Raw genomic sequence first — 11,022 nt, forward strand, 5'->3', positions numbered from 1 at the left:
CAAGTTAGTCCAACTCCGAGTCATAACTGCATTTGCTTGTAAAAAATCAGTTCTGGGAGATAGTTAACAACAACCCGCTGAAATGGGATCAAATACACACTGAAGTTGAACTGGATCATAAATACAGTTTCTGTCCTCTTCATACATGTAGAGTATCCTTTTGACCAATGTTCTCCAACACAAACACCTTTGTCGAATTTATGTCATGGACTAGGGGCTGGTCATTTAGGGTTACAACAAATTGTTGTAGTGTAAAATAGATAGATAGATAGATAGATAGATAGATAGATAGATAGATAGATAGATAGATAGCAACACTAAAATGCCCTGCAGTGAGAGTGCTGGGTGTTTTCGAAGATCTTGTTCCACCTGTTGTTCTCTCCACATGTTCCAGCTTGCAGCTTCTAATTGAAGTACCTGAATAACTTGAATGAATACACTCAGAGATAAAGGTACCCTGCTCCTCCACATCTGCCCGCTTGGTGGTCCCGCACATGGAAGGTAAAGCACGAAGGTTCTCGCTTCTGGCTCCTCACCTCTTCCAGATTCACTTCCCCCATGATCTCTTAAGTTCATGTAAGGTGTAAATGTTCATGCACTATAACTTTGAGATCATGCCTGTTAAACAATAGATAAACCTTCACACAGCTACTCCTCTAATGTACTGTAAATGTTTCTATATATTTTTTAAAAATATATTACTAGGAAGGTGATTAGGAATAGGGGGTGCGGTGGCGCAGTGGGTTGGACCAGGTCCTGCTCTCCAGTGGGTCTGGGGTTCGGGTCCTGCTTGGGGTACCTTGTGATGGACTGGCGTCCCATCCTGGGTGTGTCCCCTCCCCTTCTGGCCTTACGCCCTGTGTTGCCGGGTAGGCTCCGGTTCCCCGTGACCCCGTATGGGACAAGTGGTTCAGAAAGTGTGTGTGTGTGTGTGTGTGATTAGGAATAGGGGGTGCGGTGGCGCAGTGGGTTGGACCAGGTCCTGCTCTCTAGTGGGTCTGGGGTTCGGGTCCCGCTTGGGGTACCTTGTGATGGACTGGCGTCCTGTCCTGGGTGTGTCCCCTCCCCTTCTGGCCTTACGCCCTGTGTTGCCGGGTAGGCTCCGGTTCCCCGTGACCCTGTATGGGACAAGTGGTTCAGAAAGTGTGTGTGATTAGGGATCGTGGATATTCTGATAAAGTTTTATGCAGCTACTTGTGTGATGGTCATTGGTTCACATGGTGGAAAGAAACAAACTAACTGCACTTAAGAATCACACGTCTGCATCTGCAAAGGCTTCAACTAAAAAAATAAACTAATACTCATTCATTGTAATCAACAAGGTTTTCATACTTTTCCACGCATGGGATGTTACTGATGACCCCTCTTTGAAGGTGGCACTTATACCACAAGTATCCTATGTTAACTCCAGCATCTTTAGCGCTTTATATTATTCAATTCAATTTATTTTTATAGAGCACTCTTCTCATGCAGTGACACAGACCGCTTTAACATAGGCATAAGGCAAGAAAAACAAATACATCAGATAAAGAAACAAAGAAGACAGCTGACTACAGATTATCAGAATATAATGCTTTTATAGAGCTATAAGTATGACAGTTGGTCATCATCTTCAGTCAGCATGGGATTTGTCTGTGACCGCCAGCCGGCCTCCTCAAGTCTTGTGAAGGGAGGCAATGCTCAACAAGAAGAAAGAACAGAGTTAGTAATTTGTAACTTAAACAAGTGAATTTAATATGTATTGGTATAAAGGTGGTAAAAACAAACACAGGCAAGTGGAATTACATTTCAAGGTGGAATGCCTGAGTGAACATGTAAGTCTTCAGTCTGGATTTGAAGACAGAAACAGACGGGGCATTTCTGACAGTAACTGGTAGACTATTCCACAGTTTAGGTGCTCTATAACTAAAGGTGTGACCTCCTACTGAGGTCTTATTGATCACAGGTACTTTAAGGTAACCTGCATCGAATGAATGAAGAGACCATCCTGGGATATAAGAATCAATAATTTCACAATGGTAAACTGCAGCAATGCCATGTACTGCCTTATAGGTCAAAAGTAGAATTTTATACACACACTTTCTGAACCGCTTGTCTCATACAGGGTTGCGAGGAACCAGAGCCTAACCTGGCAGTTCAGGGCATAAGGCTGGAGGGGGAGGGGACACACCCAGGACAGGACACCAGTCTGTTGCAAGGCACCCCAAGTGGGACTTGAACCCTAGACCCACCGGAGAGCAGGAGCTGCGCCACCCCACCACCGCTTCTAGAAATTTATAATCAACTCTAAATGCGACCGGGAGCCAATATAACAATTTAAGTACTGGTATTATATGGTCAAACTTCCTAGATCTAGTGACAATTCTCACAGCAATATTTTGTACCAACTGTAGCCTAGATATAGTTTGGTATGGGCAACCCAATAATAAAGCATTGCAATAGTCCAGTCTGCTTGAAACAAAAGCATGAACCAATTTCTCAGCATCCCATCTACATAGGAATTGCTGTAATTTAGATATGTTTCTTAACTGAAGGAAGCATGACTTAGTCAAAGTATTTACTTGAGATACATATGACAGCTTTCCATCCAATAGGACACCCAAATTCTTGACACAATCTTACATTCATCTGGTTTAAAAGCACTTCAGTGACTAACTTGCAAAATGTCTATTCAGATTTTTGATGACTAAAACTAGTGTGAGGGGGGTGCAGTGGCGCAGTGGGTTGGACCACAGTCCTGCTCTCCGGTGGGTCTGGGGTTCGAGTCCCGCTTGGGGTGCCTTGCGGCGGACTGGCGTCCCGTCCTGGGTGTGTCCCCTCCCCCTCCGGCCTTACGCCCTGTGTTGCTGGGTAGGCTCCGTGACCCCGTAAGGGACAAGCGGTTCTGAAAATGTGTGTGTGTGTGTGTAAAACTAGTGTGAGAACTCTTTTCTCTACATAATATAAATTATTAAAAGCCCTGAATAAAAAGTTTAAAACTGTAATAACTTAGGCTCATGAAACACATAACAGGGGTCCTTAAGGAATGCAGCCCAGCCTGTCAACATGACTTTCAATTGTCTCACACATGCACTGACAACCCACAGTACATACTATACACATTATATATATATATATATATATATATGTATGTATGTATGTCTTCCTCAAGCTTAGGTCCTCTACCAGAGGCTTTGTAGTTTGAGGGTTCTCCACAGTATCTTAGCTGTTCCTAGGACTGCACTCTTCTGAACAAGGGCTTCAGATGTTGCTCCCGGAATCTGCTGGAGCCACTCTCCCAATTTGGGGGTCACAACCCCAGTGCTCCTAGTACCACTGGGACCACACTGGACTTCATTTTCCACATCTGTTTCAATTCTTCCTTTAGCCCTTTGTGCTCCTTGATCTTTTCATGCTCCTTATTTCTCATGCTCCTTTTTCTTTCAGTACCTGGATGGCCTAGAGGCAGTATCACCAACTTTGATACAGGAGCTGGGAGTTTGAGTCCCAGGCAGGGTGACCGTCCTCTAAGAGTAGCTAGGCTTAGACTCCTAATGCTGTGCACAAGCTTACCTAGAAAGATGAGTGGAAGAACTATAACTGAAGCTGTAACAGCTCAGATGTTGCCTTGATTAACATGGTCTGTGCTGGGGAACCAGCACAACCTGATGACAGGTGAACTACTGGAATAGGGACTGGGTATATATGCACATTTAATAAAGACATCATTAACTGTGTGTGAGATTAGAACTGAAGTGTGACAAGCCCAAGGTGTGGCACTGGTGCCACCTGCTGGGAAACAGTTCTTTCTCCTTTTGGTGTTTCTTCAGTTGCACTCATGGCGACATGATTAGGATGGGTTAAAGTTAAAAGAGGTTATTAATACAGAAATTCTGTTCACTGCGCGCTCGTGGTTTAATGCACAACCTTGAAGGGTTTCACTCGGGGTCCTTTTCGTGGGTTTGTTCAGTGTAGGGTTGCAGAGGGGTTAGAGACTGCGATGCAGGACTGCAGTCATGGATGCTTTTTAACAGTAGTAGCCCGGAATCGGGCCTAAAAGGATATATGAATCATATGAGATCACGATAGACATGATATCATGAATACCATTAACAGTATAATATCCGTAATTAACTGCTTAATTATCAATAAATTATTACCGTTATCTGTTACGTTTTCACTTAAGGATCATTTTTGGCATTATATAGACGGGGGTAAAGGTTTAATTTTAATCAAACTTCAGAAATATCATTCTTTGCTGAATAACATGAGGAAATGTGTGATCATTTAATTTATTGATAATATAGCGCCAGAGCCTGAATTTCTTCATTACCTAGTTGCGCTTCTACTACCTTATCTTCAAGAGTGAAAAAGGGCATTAAGATATTTATTGAAAACCACGTTATCGAACAAACCCGAACGTACACGAGCGCTCGGCTGTGCGTTCTAGGGCTGTAGGACTGCATTGTGGGTAATGTAGTAATTCTGAGCAGTAGGCTGACCCTTATTCTGCGCTAAAACTACAGTTTCTATGGAAAATGGGAGGAAGAGACATGAAGGCAAAATCTTTATACCACATAAAATTATTCCTGTGTCAGCACTGATTAAAAAACATCTAAATATATGGTTCCTTTGGTTCATATGGTGGAATGTGACAAATTAGCTGTGCTTTAGAACCACGTGTCTGCATCAAAGTCTCTTTTCAGTTGATTTAATGTACTGTTTTTCTCTGAGATGTATGTAGCTTTGAAGGGAAATACAATGTACATTATGTGTTTGGCATATATTTACTCAGGAGGGAATTGTTTCCTTCACTACAGGAATTGAAATGCCACATATTTACACTTATCCATTTAGCTGATGCTGTTCTCCAAAGCCACTGACAATACATGCAGTATTTCACATATTACAAACAGTGCAGTTCAACACACATACACACACACACACACACACACACACACAGACACACACACTACAAGCAATTAATGTCCAGTTCACCTGAACTACATGTCTTTGGGTTGTGGGAGGAAACCAGAGCACCCAGAGGAAGCACACAAGAACACAGGGGGAACAGTTCCACATTGGCTGAATTCAAACCTGCGTCTGGACCCAAAACCTGGGTGCTTTAAGGCACCAAAGTTGCCCACTGTGCCACACAAATGTACAAATATGTTTTGTATTTATGCCTTTCTCCCTGCCAGTTAAGAGCTTGTTTCAAACATCTACCTACCTCATACTGAAGGTTTAGCATGTTGGTTCCTGGCAGAATATATTCCAATTACAAAAAAATAACAATGCTATTGCAATACGTTTATTTTATTTTTATTGTTATTCACATTGGACTGTACTGCTTTGTGGAATAGAGTCTTCTTTGGGGAGAAATTAACTAAGGAAGTAAGACAACACAAGAGAAGAACTACTGTACTAGGAAGTACTGTACTAGGTGTGTATAATATGTCAAAATGCTAAAATAAAGAATTTGTTCACCTTCGGGTTGCTGCTATGATGTCCATACATATTTACAGCATGGTTAAGAGTTTGTGCTTTGATTCAAGGTAAATTGCCAGTAAAGACTGCTGATTAAAAAGCTCCACTGTCCAATCAAAGAGCCCAATAAATGTAAGCATTAAAAGGTTAAAAACCTTGTGTCCCTGTCTTCAGCCACCCTAAAAATATACTCATTTTGCAAAACCATCGAGAACACCCTAGACAAACATTCTGTTGACTCAGGAACATACAGTGGTTCGTAGGTCATGTTCACTTACAGTACTGTATAAATACAGGGTTCAAATGAGAATTGCAGAAGTGCTTCTACTCACAGATCATGCTATGTAAGTAGACACAGTGCTCTGTGAATTGTTGCTATTTGCTTACTTAAACACTACAAGTGTTTTAAACTCATCATTTTACTTTCGTGTTTGGAGTATACTCTCCTGATGGCAACTGCCAAAACCCTCGACACCACTGACAACAATGAGGTAAGAACATATATCCTTAACTTACTATTATATTACTTTATGGACTCATTTCATTCTACAGTATACTGTGAAAAAGTGTCTTCTTACAGCAAAATAAAAGAAATCTTTTCTGGTATATTATGAATACCAGGGGAATTTTAAAAAATAATTATTTATGATTTAATAATAATGCTCTCTTAATATTAGTATTCTATTATTCTTTCCCAGAATCCTGTTTCTACGTACCATTTTCAGCTTTGCTGTCACTGTCTTACAGCAGTGTCATATCACTTCTATGTTTTCTTGCCTTTGAAAAGTTCTACAAAATTTTAAAAATCGGTTAGCAAGATTTGTTTCTTTGTTACTTTATTACATTATGTACTATTTTCCATTAATCCCTTCTACATCAGAATGAGTTCTTTTTTAAAAAAAAAAAAAACCTTTCAATGGACTTTGTCCCATTATTGTTTCCCTGAAGGGCTATACTGTGGCGTGGAGGAAGCTCAGTGAGAACCTCCTGAAACAGGTCCGGGCCCTTTGGGGAACATCGGCACATGTGACTGAGCTCAAGGCCAAGTTGAATGCTGCCCTGGAGCTGTGTAACCACTTCACACTGGATGTGGCCGTCACTGGGGGCACGCGGGAGACCAACTTATGGCTGGCCAAGGTGCTCTGTGGGCTGGAGCAGGAACAGTCAGAAGGGTCCCTGAAGGGGGCGGAGGGGTCAAAACATAGGGAGAAAGAGGGAAAAGGGGATGCAACAAAGGTGCAGCAGTTAAAACATAAGGAGAAGCAAGTGGGAGAGGATAAGAAAGAGGAGAAGCAAGATAGTGGTAAAACAATGAGAGAGAATGAGAAATCAAGGGCAACAACAGCAGGTAACAAGACCGGAGACAGAGAGAATGTAAAGGAGGGAGAAAGTCAGGAACAAGGAGAAACAGTAGACTTTGGGAGATCCCAGGGGGAAGATGAAAACAGCAAGGGGGACAATGGCAGAGTAATGGGGGAGTTAGACTCCTCCATCACATTCTTGCACTCTCACATCTCAAACGTCCGTTTCTCGGTGCTGCAGGATGTTTTTATCCCCTCCCCCCAGTCACAGGTGGGTAGTGAGCACCAGTTGACCCCTAGCCTAGACCACTATGATGCACTGGTAGTGCTGACATCGGAGCAGAACCAGGAGGAACACCTGAAACTGGCCATAGAGTTCCAAGAGAGGAATAAGCTGCTGCTGCTGGTTCGAGCAGAGCCTGGGTGGGACCTGCTCCAGGAAAGGTCTACCGGGGCCTGTAAGACGTGTGCCTGGGAGCGAGTGCAGAATCTCTGGATGGAGCTGAAGCAACGCAGAGCAGCTGCTGGGCTAGATGATCTGGGCAGGACACTGGGCAGCCCTGATCAGTTGCGCTTTTGCCTGGATGATTCAGGATTTGGGTGCAAGTTACTAGGCTTGCAGGAGGTCTGCAGACTGTTGACAGCAACTCTGCCTGAGCTTAAGAGGAAGGTGTTCTGTGAGTTCATGATGGATTTCTCCAAAGAACTTAAAGCACCCAAGCTGTTCAGAGTGCATAAGACGTAAGTATGCATTTTGGTCTTTACATCGTGCCTCCTGACTAGTCAAGCAAATAGATCCAAGAATGCAAAAGATCTGAGAAGATAACTACTTGTTCTGGCATATCCATAACATGCAAGACTTCCTTGATAACTATATTCTTCTCAGAAGCTATTCTGAGTCAATCCAGATACTCTTCATTGTTTTATTCCTGATGGAAAAACACTTAAGAAATCAATTACTGTGAAATTAAAAAAGTAGACTGTTTAACATGTCTATATTCACATGTACTTTCTCTGTGCCCATAACTACAGCAATACTTTTTTAAAATCCCATAACCCTTTTTAGGACTGTGTACTCTGAAGCACTGAAAAAGAAGAAGCTGTGCCAAAAGGATTTAGATCAGACCTTAGAACTGTGCCAGTGCAGAGAGCTCACTGATCAGCCTGCTAAGCTCCTCTCCATCCTGAATGTCCAAGAGAACTTCCAAGTGGACATAGGCGTTTTAGGGAAGACCGCCTGTGGTATCTCCAGTCTGGTAAACTCCCTCCGAGGGCTCAACAACCAGGATGAAGGAACTGCGCCCACAGAGTCTTCCACCACCACTAAGCTGACCATGGCATACCCCTGTCCTGCACTCCCAAACACTAGGTTGTGGGACTTCCCAGGGATGCCCCTGGCTTCATACCCACCCAGAAGGGAACCCAAAGCCTCACTCCCACCATATTTTCATCCTCCATGTGATATTTACATACTGGTGCTACCTCACAGTTTTGGTTCTGAGAGCATCCAATTTCTGAAGCACATTTCAAGCCTGAGGAGACCCTGCCTCGTGGTCCTCAGTAAAGCAGACCAGTTAAATGAAGAAACCACAGCAATTGTGAGGGAGAAGAGCCTGGAGGTGCTGCACCGCGCAGGACTTGATCCGCATCTGTTCCTCGTTTCCACATTTCATCCTGACAGATGGGACTTCCCAAAGCTGAAGGAGACACTGCATGACTCCATGCCCACTTACCGGAGAGAGGCCTTTGCCAGATATATGGCAGAACAGTTGGAGGAGAGGTGGATCAAAAATGTTGACAAATGCATTATTTTGTAACATGTCATGTGTCTACACAATACGACCATGTCACGCAATCATATGCAAATAACTTTACCAGTCTAGCCTATGTAGGAAACATACATGTTGTTTTTCAGGTATGTTGTGTTTGCTCATTTGGTTTCGACTTCCTTACTGTGTTAAAATAAATATTCCTGGAACCCGATTTTCCTGTTCCTTTGTGAGAGACAATTCATCACAGTTGCGTGTATTAAGGAAAGGACCCATAACGAAAATTAAATACAGAAATATAGCATTCAAATTTAAGACATTTCCTAGCAAATACACAACCTGGCCAACTGAAATTGTTTATGAAAAACAGGAATGGTGAAATAAAAAATACAATAACAGCAGAAACTGATGTACTAAAGATACAAAAATATTCATTATGAAATCAACTGTAAGAAAGCTATTTTATTAAATTTTTATTACGTCCATGGTCTCTAATGCCCAGAAATAGATCTGATAAGCAAGAGCTCATATGCAGTGGAGATGGTAACGGTCATGTACAACCACAGTACATTTCGCAATGTGTAAAAAATGGAACATACTGTATGTGATGGGTTCAGTTTCACAGTGCTGAGGAGAGAGGCGAGGGAGTGGGCTGACATGAGAACAGATCAAGCCCAGTCATGTGACTGGTCATAGAGCACTGCCGGGGGAAAAAGCAGGTATGATTGGAAAAGGCACAGCAGACACAAGACAACAGGAATGTATGGTGCGTGTTCAGATCTAGAGCCACCTTCTAGGACACACGTGGGACAGGGCCAGCTGCTGCATCCACTTTCTTTTAACCTGGGCTGAGCAGCCTTTGTTATATTGCATCAGCTGTCCTCCACATGTTACCAAAACTGGCCACAGATACAGTTATGAGGAAACATTTTGTGAATCCTTTTGAATTACAATGCATTCAGAAAGTATGTGACCCTTTCACTTTTTCATTTTTTTTTTCTTGCAGCCTTATGCTAAATTCATTTCAATTAATTTTTTCCTCATAAATCTCTACTCAATACCCCATGTTGGCAATGCAAAAGCAGGATTTTAGAAATTTTTGCAAATGTATTAAAAATAAAAACTGAAATATCACATTTATGTAAACATTCAGTCTGCTAATTTCGCAAATGTCCTTGAGTGGCCCAGCCAGAACCCGGACTTCATCTCTGGAGAGACCTGAAAATAGCTGTCCACCGACAGTCTCCATCCAACCTGACAGAGCTGGAGAGGATCTGCAGAGAAGAACCGCAGAAACACCCCAAATCCAGGTGCACAAAGCTTGTCACATCATACCCAACAGGACTTAAGGCTGTAATCGTTGCCAAAGGAGCTTCAGCTAAATACCAAGTAAAGGGTCTGAACACTTATGCCAATGTGATATTTCAGTTATTTTCAGTTTTTTATTTTTTATAAATTTGCAATAATTTCTAAAAACCTGGTTTTTCTTTGTTATTAAGGGGTACTGACTGTAGATTGAGGGGAAATGAATTTAAATCATTTGAGCATAATTCTAAAGGAAAAAAACATGGGGTAGAAAGTGAAGGGGTCTGCATGCTTTCTGAATGCACTGTAGCTACCTGGATTTCCAAACTGTGATCTGATCTCCATCTAAATCACACACACTGGCTGAAGCTGCTTGTCTCGAGCGGGGGTGTGGCGAGCCGGAGCCTAGCCTGGCAGCATAGGGAGGGGACAAACCCAGGACAGAATGCCAGCCTGCTGCAAGGCACCCCAAGCAGGACTTGAACCCCAGACCTGTCAGAGAGCAAAACCCAGCTAAGCCTGCTGTGCCACTATGCCCCCCTCCATCTAAATCACTCACACATACACATAGGCTGAAGCCACTTGTCCCAAGCAGGGTTGCGGCAAACCAGAGCCTAACCCGGCAACACAGGCCATAAGGCTGGAGGGGGAGGGGTCACACCCAGGACAGGACACCAGTCCATCACAAGGCACCCCAAGTGGGACTCGAACCCCAGACCCACCAGAGAGCAGGACCTAGCCAAACCCACAACACCATTGCTCTCCTGCACCCCCCTCCATCTAAATCATAATAATAAATAAAGCCAGTCTTATTTAACACACATCACGCACTTTATACTGCCATATGTTAATGGAACAAATGGTTGAAACAATCAAGGTGATCAGTGGGAAAACTATGTTGTGATCCCTTATATTTACTAGGTAGGGGAAGCTCCTTTATTGGCAATAATGTAAACCTCTGTAGCTGCTGATCAGGCCTGCACAGCACATAGGAGATATTCTGGCCCATTCATCTACACATTGTCTCAGTGTTTGAAGTGCCTGTTTCAGACCATGCTGCAGCATTTTAGTGGGATTAAGGTCAGTATTCTCACTTGAACATCCTAAAATATGGAACAACTTCTGTTTGAGCCATTCTTGTTGTAGATTCACTGCCATATGACATCTTGGATAAACATATG

This window comes from Scleropages formosus, chromosome 18 (assembly GCF_900964775.1).
Source record: "Scleropages formosus chromosome 18, fSclFor1.1, whole genome shotgun sequence".
Taxonomy (NCBI): domain Eukaryota; kingdom Metazoa; phylum Chordata; class Actinopteri; order Osteoglossiformes; family Osteoglossidae; genus Scleropages; species Scleropages formosus.